The sequence below is a fragment of the Cervus elaphus genome, chromosome 32, assembly GCF_910594005.1.
Source record: "Cervus elaphus chromosome 32, mCerEla1.1, whole genome shotgun sequence".
Taxonomy (NCBI): Eukaryota; Metazoa; Chordata; class Mammalia; order Artiodactyla; family Cervidae; genus Cervus; species Cervus elaphus.
In genome coordinates, this window is record NC_057846.1 from 40,888,077 (window position 1) to 40,896,979 (window position 8,903).

At 45.7% G+C, this 8,903-nt stretch overlaps 1 long non-coding RNA gene across 1 annotated transcript; it reads right to left on the reverse strand.

The window, feature by feature from the left end:
* Positions 1–283: 283 nt before the first annotated feature.
* Positions 284–8,520, reverse strand: LOC122688092. The gene is made up of 3 exons (XR_006339328.1): positions 8,461–8,520; positions 1,197–1,352; positions 284–854 (listed from the first exon to the last, which is right to left on the reverse strand). It is a non-coding gene; the product is annotated as an uncharacterized LOC122688092 (long non-coding RNA).
* Between the last annotated feature and the right edge of the window lie 383 nt (positions 8,521–8,903).

The window sequence follows — 8,903 nt, forward strand, 5'->3', positions numbered from 1 at the left end:
GACTCAAATACGTACCTTAGCATCTTTTTTTGGAGAGGGTCCCACACTTCACAGCATGTAGGATCTTAATTCCCCAACCAGGGACTGAACCCATGAACCCTGCAGTGGAAGCACAGAGTCTTAACCACTGGACCACCAGGGAAGTCCTCTTTAAAAATATTTTTAAAGAAATCTTCACCAAAGTAGTAGTAGTGGTACAATAATAATGACATAGAAATCCTGTGGATGTAGAACAAGTTAACATCACAAGAATGAAATAACTTAAATGTCGTGGTCTGTGCGTGGGTTGGAAAAGAATTTCCAGACATGAGACAGAATGAGAGGGAAATAAAGTTTATTAGAGTGGGAGACACTGTTAGAACAGCGGACCTGCTCAAGGGAGAACCGATGTTGAATAGGGGTCCTTGGTCCACTTTTATACCCAGGGTACAAGGATGGGATAGCGGTCTTGCGGGTCATTTGCTGATTAGATGAGGCACATATATTGGCTGGAGTGAAGAGTAAGGCAAATACCTTCTCCCTATGGGGTAGGAGGGGAGACAGATTATACTGCTCAGGAGGACCTGAAACCCCTTAATAGTTACAGCTTGGGGGAGGGAAGGGTGGTAAGGGTCTGGTTTCTACGTTCCTGCATTCCAAGACCCTCCTTGATTTTATCTGCTCTTTTGTTCTTGGGTCACCACATTAAATACGAATGTTAGACATGCCTGGTACCTACCGAGTGCTTACGTGCTAGACATACACATGCATTTATATACACAGTAAACCCCTCTATAGAAGATACACAGAATCCAAAATTTTCAGTCCCTCAAATGCAGGATTTGGAGACAGGATGCAGGAATACAGAAGCAAGGCTGTAACAAATTCAATAAAGACTCTTAAAATGGTCCCATCAAAAAAATCTTTTAAAAAATGGTTTAAATAGTAAACGTTATGTTACATATCTTGTTATGTTACATATCTTGTACCACAATTTATAAAAAAAGAACCTTATCCCAAGCCTGGTTGAGAATGGGAGTTGGGCAGAGGATGAAGCCAGTACCATTCTCTTACATCTAAATACATTAACCAATGAAATGACTGGGGTGAGCTTGTCCCACCCGTTGGCCATGGTTCCCAATGTCAAGTTGTGTCCTCTGATTTCATCCTATGACTTGGTACCATCCACTCAGTGGCGACTGATCACCCTGGCTTACCTGTGGATGGGGTCAATCGCCCATCCTGGGGTTAGCTCGTTCTCCAGGATGGAAGCAGCAACTTCAGGAACCTTCTAGTTAGATGGTAGCAGGGAGACGGGTAGGAAGAACACAGGAGATGAAAGCGTCCTTCTGTCTTCTGAGATTGTGTCAAACCTTCCCTCCGAGAAAATAAGATTCTGAGCCCAGCCCAACGTGGAAGTACTCAACACTAGTGAACTGCCCACTTTAAAATGATTACAATAAGGACTTCCCAGGTGGTCCAGTAGTTAAGACTTTGCCTTCCAAGGAAGGGGTGTGAATGCCTGGTTGGGGAGCTAAAATCCCACATGCCTTGTGGCCTAAAAACCAAAACACAAAACAGAAGTAAAGCTGTAACAAATTCAATAAAGATTTTAAAAATAGTTCCATCAAAAAAAAAATCTTTTAAAAGATGGTTAAAATAGTAAATGCTATGTTACATATGAGTGAAGTGAGTGAGTGAAGTCGCTCAGTCGTGTCCGACTCTTTGTGACCCCAAGGACTAATATAGCCCACCAGGCTCCTCTGTCCATGGGATTCTCCAGGCAAGAATACTGGAGTGGGTTGCCATTTCCTTCTCCAGGGGATCTTCCCGACCCAGGGATCGAACCCAGGTCTCTCGCATTGCAGGCAGACCCTTTAACCTCTGAGCCACCAGGGAAGCCATGTTACGTATATTTTGCCACAATTAAAAAGAAAGTATCTTAGCCCAATCCTGGTTGAACATGGAAGCCAAGTACCAATTCTCTTACATCTAAAGTTGCTTTATTACTAAACGCATCACGGTGAGTTTCATAAACAGGAGGCTCAGTGACCCAACTCTGGAATCCCTACTTACAGCCATTAGCACAGACCACACACCATCATTCCACCTCTTGCTCTACCATTTCCAACAACAATAACAAACAAAACGATCACATTTCTTCCTCTTTGTTATGCACAGTGATTTGATAATTCCTCCATTGGATCTGTCTTTTCAGGCTCTGTCCCATCTTTTAAAACCTAAATGTCTCTTCAAGGTATTTTCCTAAACAAAAACAATTCCCTCCTTCAGAAGGATTCCTGCAAAGGACTTTTTGAAAAAATCTCTATTTTGAAAGATGACCTCAAATCTCTAATCTGTATTTTCAAAACCCTTATGAAGTTTAGTGTTCTTAGTATTCATTAGGAAGAAATTACTTGGAAAAGGTCAGTTTTCATTCCAATCCCAGGAAAAGGCAATGCCAAGGAATGCTCAAACTACTGCACAGTTTCATGAAAAGATGGGATCGATAAAGGACAGAAATGGTATGGACATAACAGAAGCACAAGACATTAAGAAGAGGTAGCAAGAATACACAGAACTATACAAAAAAGATCTTCACAACCCAGATAATCACGATGGTGTGATCACTCACCTAGAGTCAGACATCCTGGAATGCAAAGTCAAGTGGGCCTTAGGAAGCATCACTGCGAACAAAGCTAGTGGAAGTGATGGAATTCCAGCTGAGATATTTCAAATCTTAAAAGATAATGCTATGAAAGTGCTACACGCAATATGCCAGCAAATTTGGAAAACTCAGCAGTGGCCTTAGGACTGGAAAAGGTCAGTTTTCATTCCAAGCGCAAAGAAAGGCAATGCCAAAGAATGCTCAAACTATTGCACAATTGCACTCATCTCACATGCTAGCAAAGTAGTTCTCAAAATTCTCCAAGCCAGGCTTCAACAGCCCGTGAACCGTGAATTTCCATATATTCAAGCTGGATTTAGAAAAGGCAGAGGAACCAGAGACCAAATTGCCAACATCCGCTGGATCATTGAAAAAGCAAGAGAGTTCCAGAAAAACATCCATTTCTGGTTTATTGACTACGCCAAAGCCTTTGACTGTGTGGATCACAGCAAACTGTGGAAAATTCTTCAAGAGATGGGAATACCAGACTACCTGATCTGCCTCTTGAGAAATCTGTATGCAGGTCACGAAGCAACAGTTAGAACTAGACATGGAACAACAGACTGGTTCCAAATAGGGAATGGAGTACGTCAAGGCTGTATATTGTCACCCTGCTTATTTAACTTATATGCAGAGTACATCATGAAAAACGCCCGGCTGGGGGAAGCACAAGTTGGAATCAAGATTGCTGGGAGAAATATCAATAACCTCAGATATGCAGATGACACCACCCTTATGGCAGAAAATGAACTAAAGGGCCTCTTGATGAAAGTGAAAGAAGAGAGTGAACAAGGTGGTTTAAAGCTCAACATTCAGAAAACTAAGATCATGGCATCTGGTCCCATCACTTCATGGCAAATTGATGGGTAGTCAGTGGAAACAGTGACAGACTTTATTTTGGGGGGCTCCAAAATCACTGCAGATGGTGACTGCAGCCATGGAATTAAAAGACGCTTGCTCCTTGGAAGAAAAGTTATAACCAACCTAGACAGCATATTAAAAAGCAGAGACATTACTTTGCCAACAAAGGTCTGTCTAGTCAAAGCTACGGTTTTTCCAGTAGTCATGTATAGATGTGAGAGTTGGGCCAAAACGAAAGCTGAGCGCCAAAGTACTGATGCTTTTGAACTGTGGTGTTGGAGAAGACTCTTGAGGGTCCCTTGGACTGCGAGGGGATCCAACCAGTCCATCCTAAAGCAAATCAGCCCTAAATATTCATTGGAAAGACTGATGTTGAAGCTGAAACTCCAATACTTTGGCCACCTGACGTGGAGAACAGACTCATTGGAAAGACCCTGATGCTGGGAAAGATTGAAGGTGGGAGGAGAAGGGGACGACAGAGGATGAGATGGTTGGATGGCATCACCAACTCAATGGACATGAGTTTGAGCAAGCTCTGGGAGTTGGTGATGGACAGAGAGGCCTGGTGTGCTGCAGTCCATGGGGTCGCAAAGAGTCAGACATGATTGAGCGACTGAACTGAACTGAACTGACTTAGAATATTATGCCCCCACCTCCCACCCCTGCTGCAGAAGCACTGTTTTTATTTTCTAATTCAGCACATGTGTTAGATTATAATCATTCTCGAGGTTCAGGAGTATTGTTTACAAGTTGTCTCCTCACACCCCGACCTCCTGACAAATGCTGGTTGGATGCAGTCAGCTAAAGAGACTTGTCTCCTGAGCCTCCTTCCTGAAGCTTGGTATCACAGAGCAGTCCTGGAATTGGCAGTAAGTGTCTCTCCTCTGTCCTCACCGTATTGGCTTCTGACCCCTGGTGGAAAATGTTGGTCAAGTTATGATTTGATAGAGAACAAAACCCATGAGGAACCCTGATTCAGCCTTCACTGCCCCAAGCTTAGAATGGAACGCTTTGTTTCCTAAACCTTCAAAGTTATCTGGTTAATTTTCTCGCCCCTTTTGTTTGCAAAAGTGAGACTGGAAGGGGCCACTGCTGCTATCGAATGTCAAAGGACCACCTCAGTTAACTCCTCAAATTAGTCCCTCTGGTTTTAATGGCACAGAAAAGATCCAAGCTCAGAAAATCAAGGAAGAAAACTAGCCTGGAGAATCTGGATTTACTGGACCTCAAAATCCACAGTCTTGCAAGGAGACTGCTGAATTTGGAACCAGACTGAACAACTTAAGATGCCAGTGTAACATTGGAAGAAAATGACTAAGCAAAAATTGCCCATCATGGAACTTATTGATCAAAGACATCTCACTTTCTGCTGATCAGAAGACATCATTGCCAGAGGGCAGAGCGCTTGGCGATGACCCAGTCCCTTTTCCCTGTTTGGCAGGTGTGTGATGTGGGCAACCAGGGGACCTGTCGAAGGTGCGTGGTGACTCTGTGACTATGACAGGCTGTTGGCAATGATTGGTATTCTTTCCACTCACCAGTTTACCTAATGTATAGAAGAAAAAGGAGAGATGATGTCTCTAAGTTTTAAAGAGAAGTTGTTTGGGTTTTGTTGGTTGTTCGTATAACTGAAATATAGTTGGTTTACAATACTGTGTTATTTGAGGAGAAGTGGCTTGCCATTTTATAATTATATTGTAGTCTGTGTGAATAGCACCCTCTGGAGTTGTGACCAGTCCCTGAGAGGTAGATGGGGCTTCCCTGCTGCTCCAGTGGCTGAAACTCTGCTCCTAATGCAGGGTGCTTGGGTTTGAGCCTTAGTCAGGGAACTAGATCCCAAGTGCCACAACTATAAAGACCTTGAATGGCGCAAAGAAAATTGAAGATCCCGCGTGCCTTGAATGGGATCCCGTATAGCTCTGTGTGTGTGAGTGTTAGTCGTTCAGTCATGTCTGACTCTTTGAGATCCCACCAGGCTTTTCTGTCCATGGGATTCTCCAAGCAAGAATACTGGAGTGGGTGACCATGCCCTCCTCCAGGGGATCTTCCCAACTCAGGGATCAAACCCAGGTCTTCTGCATTGCAGGCAGATTTTCTACTGTCTGAGCCACTAGGGAAGCCTTCATATTCATATATATATATGTAAACTGAGAGGCCTCACCCACTCAATGGACATGAGTGTGAGTAAACTCCGGGAGTTGGTGATGGACAGGGAGGCCTGGCGTGCTGGAGTCCATGGGGTTGTAGAATCGGACACGACTGAGCGACTGAACTGAACAGACACTGAGAGTTAGAGTCTGTAAAGCGGAAATTTCACCAAATTAGGCCCAACTTTCAAAGGTGATGTTGGAAAACAAGACTGAAGGAGACATTGCCCTTGTGGGCCTGTACGAAGAGCAATGGTGTTGGTGGCTGAAGAAGAGGATGTGATTTGCCTGCTTTTCTGGTTGTGACTGCCAGCCTCCGGTCAGTCTCAAAATTAGAAAGCTGCTCCCCGTTTGTGTGGTCCTGGGGCTTGTCCTCCCTCTCACGCTAAGCCTGTCCCGTGGGTCCCAAGGCCCCTTCTGAGGGCAGCTCTGGCCTCTGCAGACTGTATCTGCGTGAACAACAATCCTCCCTCTCCTTCCTGACTTGGGCTGGCTTCACTGCTCCTAGTGGGTGCAGCTTTGGCTGTGGGCCCAGGGGAGATAACCCTGAGACATGGAAATTCCAGAAAGTGGGGGAAATATTTTCACCAACAGTAGAATTAGTTTGAGTTTGAGAAATGGGGAAGTGGGCGCGTGAGAGAGAGTTGAACTGCGGGTAGCAAAGGGAACAGAAGAGGAATCAGTCTGACTGGCCGCTTGAAAGAAGCTCCAAATGTGAAAATAATTTGCCGCGGAATGTTTACACAAAAACTAATCTAAAGAAGAAACAACTTACACACCAGAATCGAAATGTCACTTGTTCCCAGAGGGAATGAGCTCAGAAGTTAAAAGGAGGGGGGAGCCTCTCCAACTATTAAATGTTTGTTTTTTTTTTAAGGATCCTCTGGGTTTACATTGGTTCCAGGAAGAACAGAGGCTCCTGTCTCCTGGGAGGTATCTCTGCAGATGCGGAGAGGAGGCCTGAAAAGCTCCATGTTCAGAACAGAATGGCTGGTGCAGAAGGCAGAGAGGTCAACCGGAGACATCCTGTTGATGGTAGTTTCAGCCAATAAATTCAGCCAGATTTTGAGATCAAACGTTTGGAGCTTGAGAAACTTCCCCCGGGGCTTCTTTTGTTTATCATACTTTCCTGGCCATTGGAGTTCACGGAGAGTGATATCAGAGAGAGAACTCGCCAAGTAGATCCAAGTTTGCAAAGGCACAGTCTTAGGAATGGAGAACAGCCGTGGGGTCAGTGTGAAAGAGCCTTACGGAAAGCAGAGTGGGCACTCTTCATAGGTGCAGCCTGAGCTGGGATGGAAGTTCAAACTACAGCTGCCCCGATGCAGGCAGCTAGCTGAGCACCAGAGGAGAGAGGGGAACCAGGCCTCCTGGTCTTGTTCATTTTTCTTTTATTATTATTATTATTATTATTATTTGGCTGCACTGGGTTTTCACTGCAGCTCAAGGGTTTCTCTAGTTGTGGCCTGCAGGCTTAGTTGTGCATGAGACCTGAGTTCCCAGACCAGGAATTGAACTTGTGTCCCCTGCTTTGGGGGCTTCCCAGGTGGCGTTAGTGGTAAAGAACCCACCTGCCAATGCAGGAGACATAAGAGATGTGGGTTGGATCCCTGGATTGGGAAGATCCCCTGGAGGAGGGCATGGCAACCCACTCCAGTATTCTTGCCTGGAGACTCCCGTGGACAGAGGAGCCTGGCGGGCTACAGTCTACGGGGTCACAAAGAATCAGATACAGTTGAAGCAACAGGGCACACCACAGAGAACCCGTGCTTTGGAAGGCAGATTCTTAACCAGGGACCACAAAGGAGTCCCTAGGCTAGTTCTATTTTATAAGCTTCATCCTACGCCTAGAAGTCAGCCTTAGAAATACAAAGTTCAGTTCAATCACACAGTCGTGTCCGACTCTTTGTGACCCCATGGGTTGCAAACATAAAAGTAGCTCCCAGAATGAAGTTGCTTCATGTACTAAGTGCAGAAAGAAACACCTGATGTCCCCAGACACTGCACAGAATCCAGACCTGGAAGCAACTTGTCACCGTCTAAGGTCATCACATCAAAAAGGGATCAGGAAGATGCTGTCACCCAGCCTGAGAGAAGGGGAGCCTGACAGCTGAAAGGTGTGATCTAAGGGCCTGGGGAGGCCTTCTTACCGGTGCAGTAATTTCAGGAGGCTCCGACTTCCCCTTCTGCAAAACCTCTGACTTCCTCCCCTTCTAAGGCCAGGGCCTAAAGCTTCATTTGTTTGCTTCTAAACCCCCACCTGGCTTGTCGCTGTGCTTTAGGTAAGCAAGTGAAAGTTGCTCAGTCGTGTCTGAATCTGTGTGACCCCATGGACTGTAGCCCACCAGGCTACTTTGTCCATGGAATTCTCCAGGCAAGAATACTGGAGGCCGTAGCCATTCTCTTCTCCAGGGGATCTTCCCGACCCAGGGATCGAACCCAGGTCTCCTGCATTGCAGGCAATGCTTTGTTGCCTGAGCCACAATGGCTGGAGGAATTAATTTTACTGCAGGGACTTAAAGGGAACACTGATAAGTCCTCCTATCTCCCTCTCTCTGGGTCTCCGCTCATCTTTACCTGCAAATGCACTTCCCTCCCTGACTTGCTCCTTGTTTTGTTGGAGTTTTTCCCCTCCCCTGTTTTGTATCAAAAAGTCTCCAAGGTAATTACTGAAGTCTGTGTGTGATCTTCTACCCTGAGGCCGCAGCAACTTCCATTCACTCAACAAATCTTCACCAAGGGGCTTTTGTGATTCAGGTGGTGTGCTAAGTGTTAGGGACTCAAAGGCCACTCCTGGGGACTTACTTGGTAGCCCAGTGGTTAAGACTTCACCTTCCAGGGCAGGGGGCGTCTGTTCGATCCCTGGTCAGCGAGATAAGATCCCACATGCTTCATGGCCAAAAAACTGACACCTAAAAGAGAAGCAATATCATAGCACTTACAGTAAAGACTTTAAAAATGACCCACATCAAAAAAAAAAAAACACCACAAAATAATCCAGTCCTGGTCCCTCCATAGCCAGGCGGGGTGAGTCAGAGAGTAAAGTATTAAGGACATCTTGTAACAAAGGACCCATGCCCAGGGGAGGGGGCTACACAGGAGGCTAGCTTTGCTGGGAAGGCTAGCAGGGGACAGCCCAGCAGGTAGGATGCTGGGGAGAGGGACCAGAAAGTTCACTCTGGGGAAGGATGGGGCTAGCAGACATAAGCTCTTAAATAGGGAATGGATAAGCAACAAGGTCGTATGGT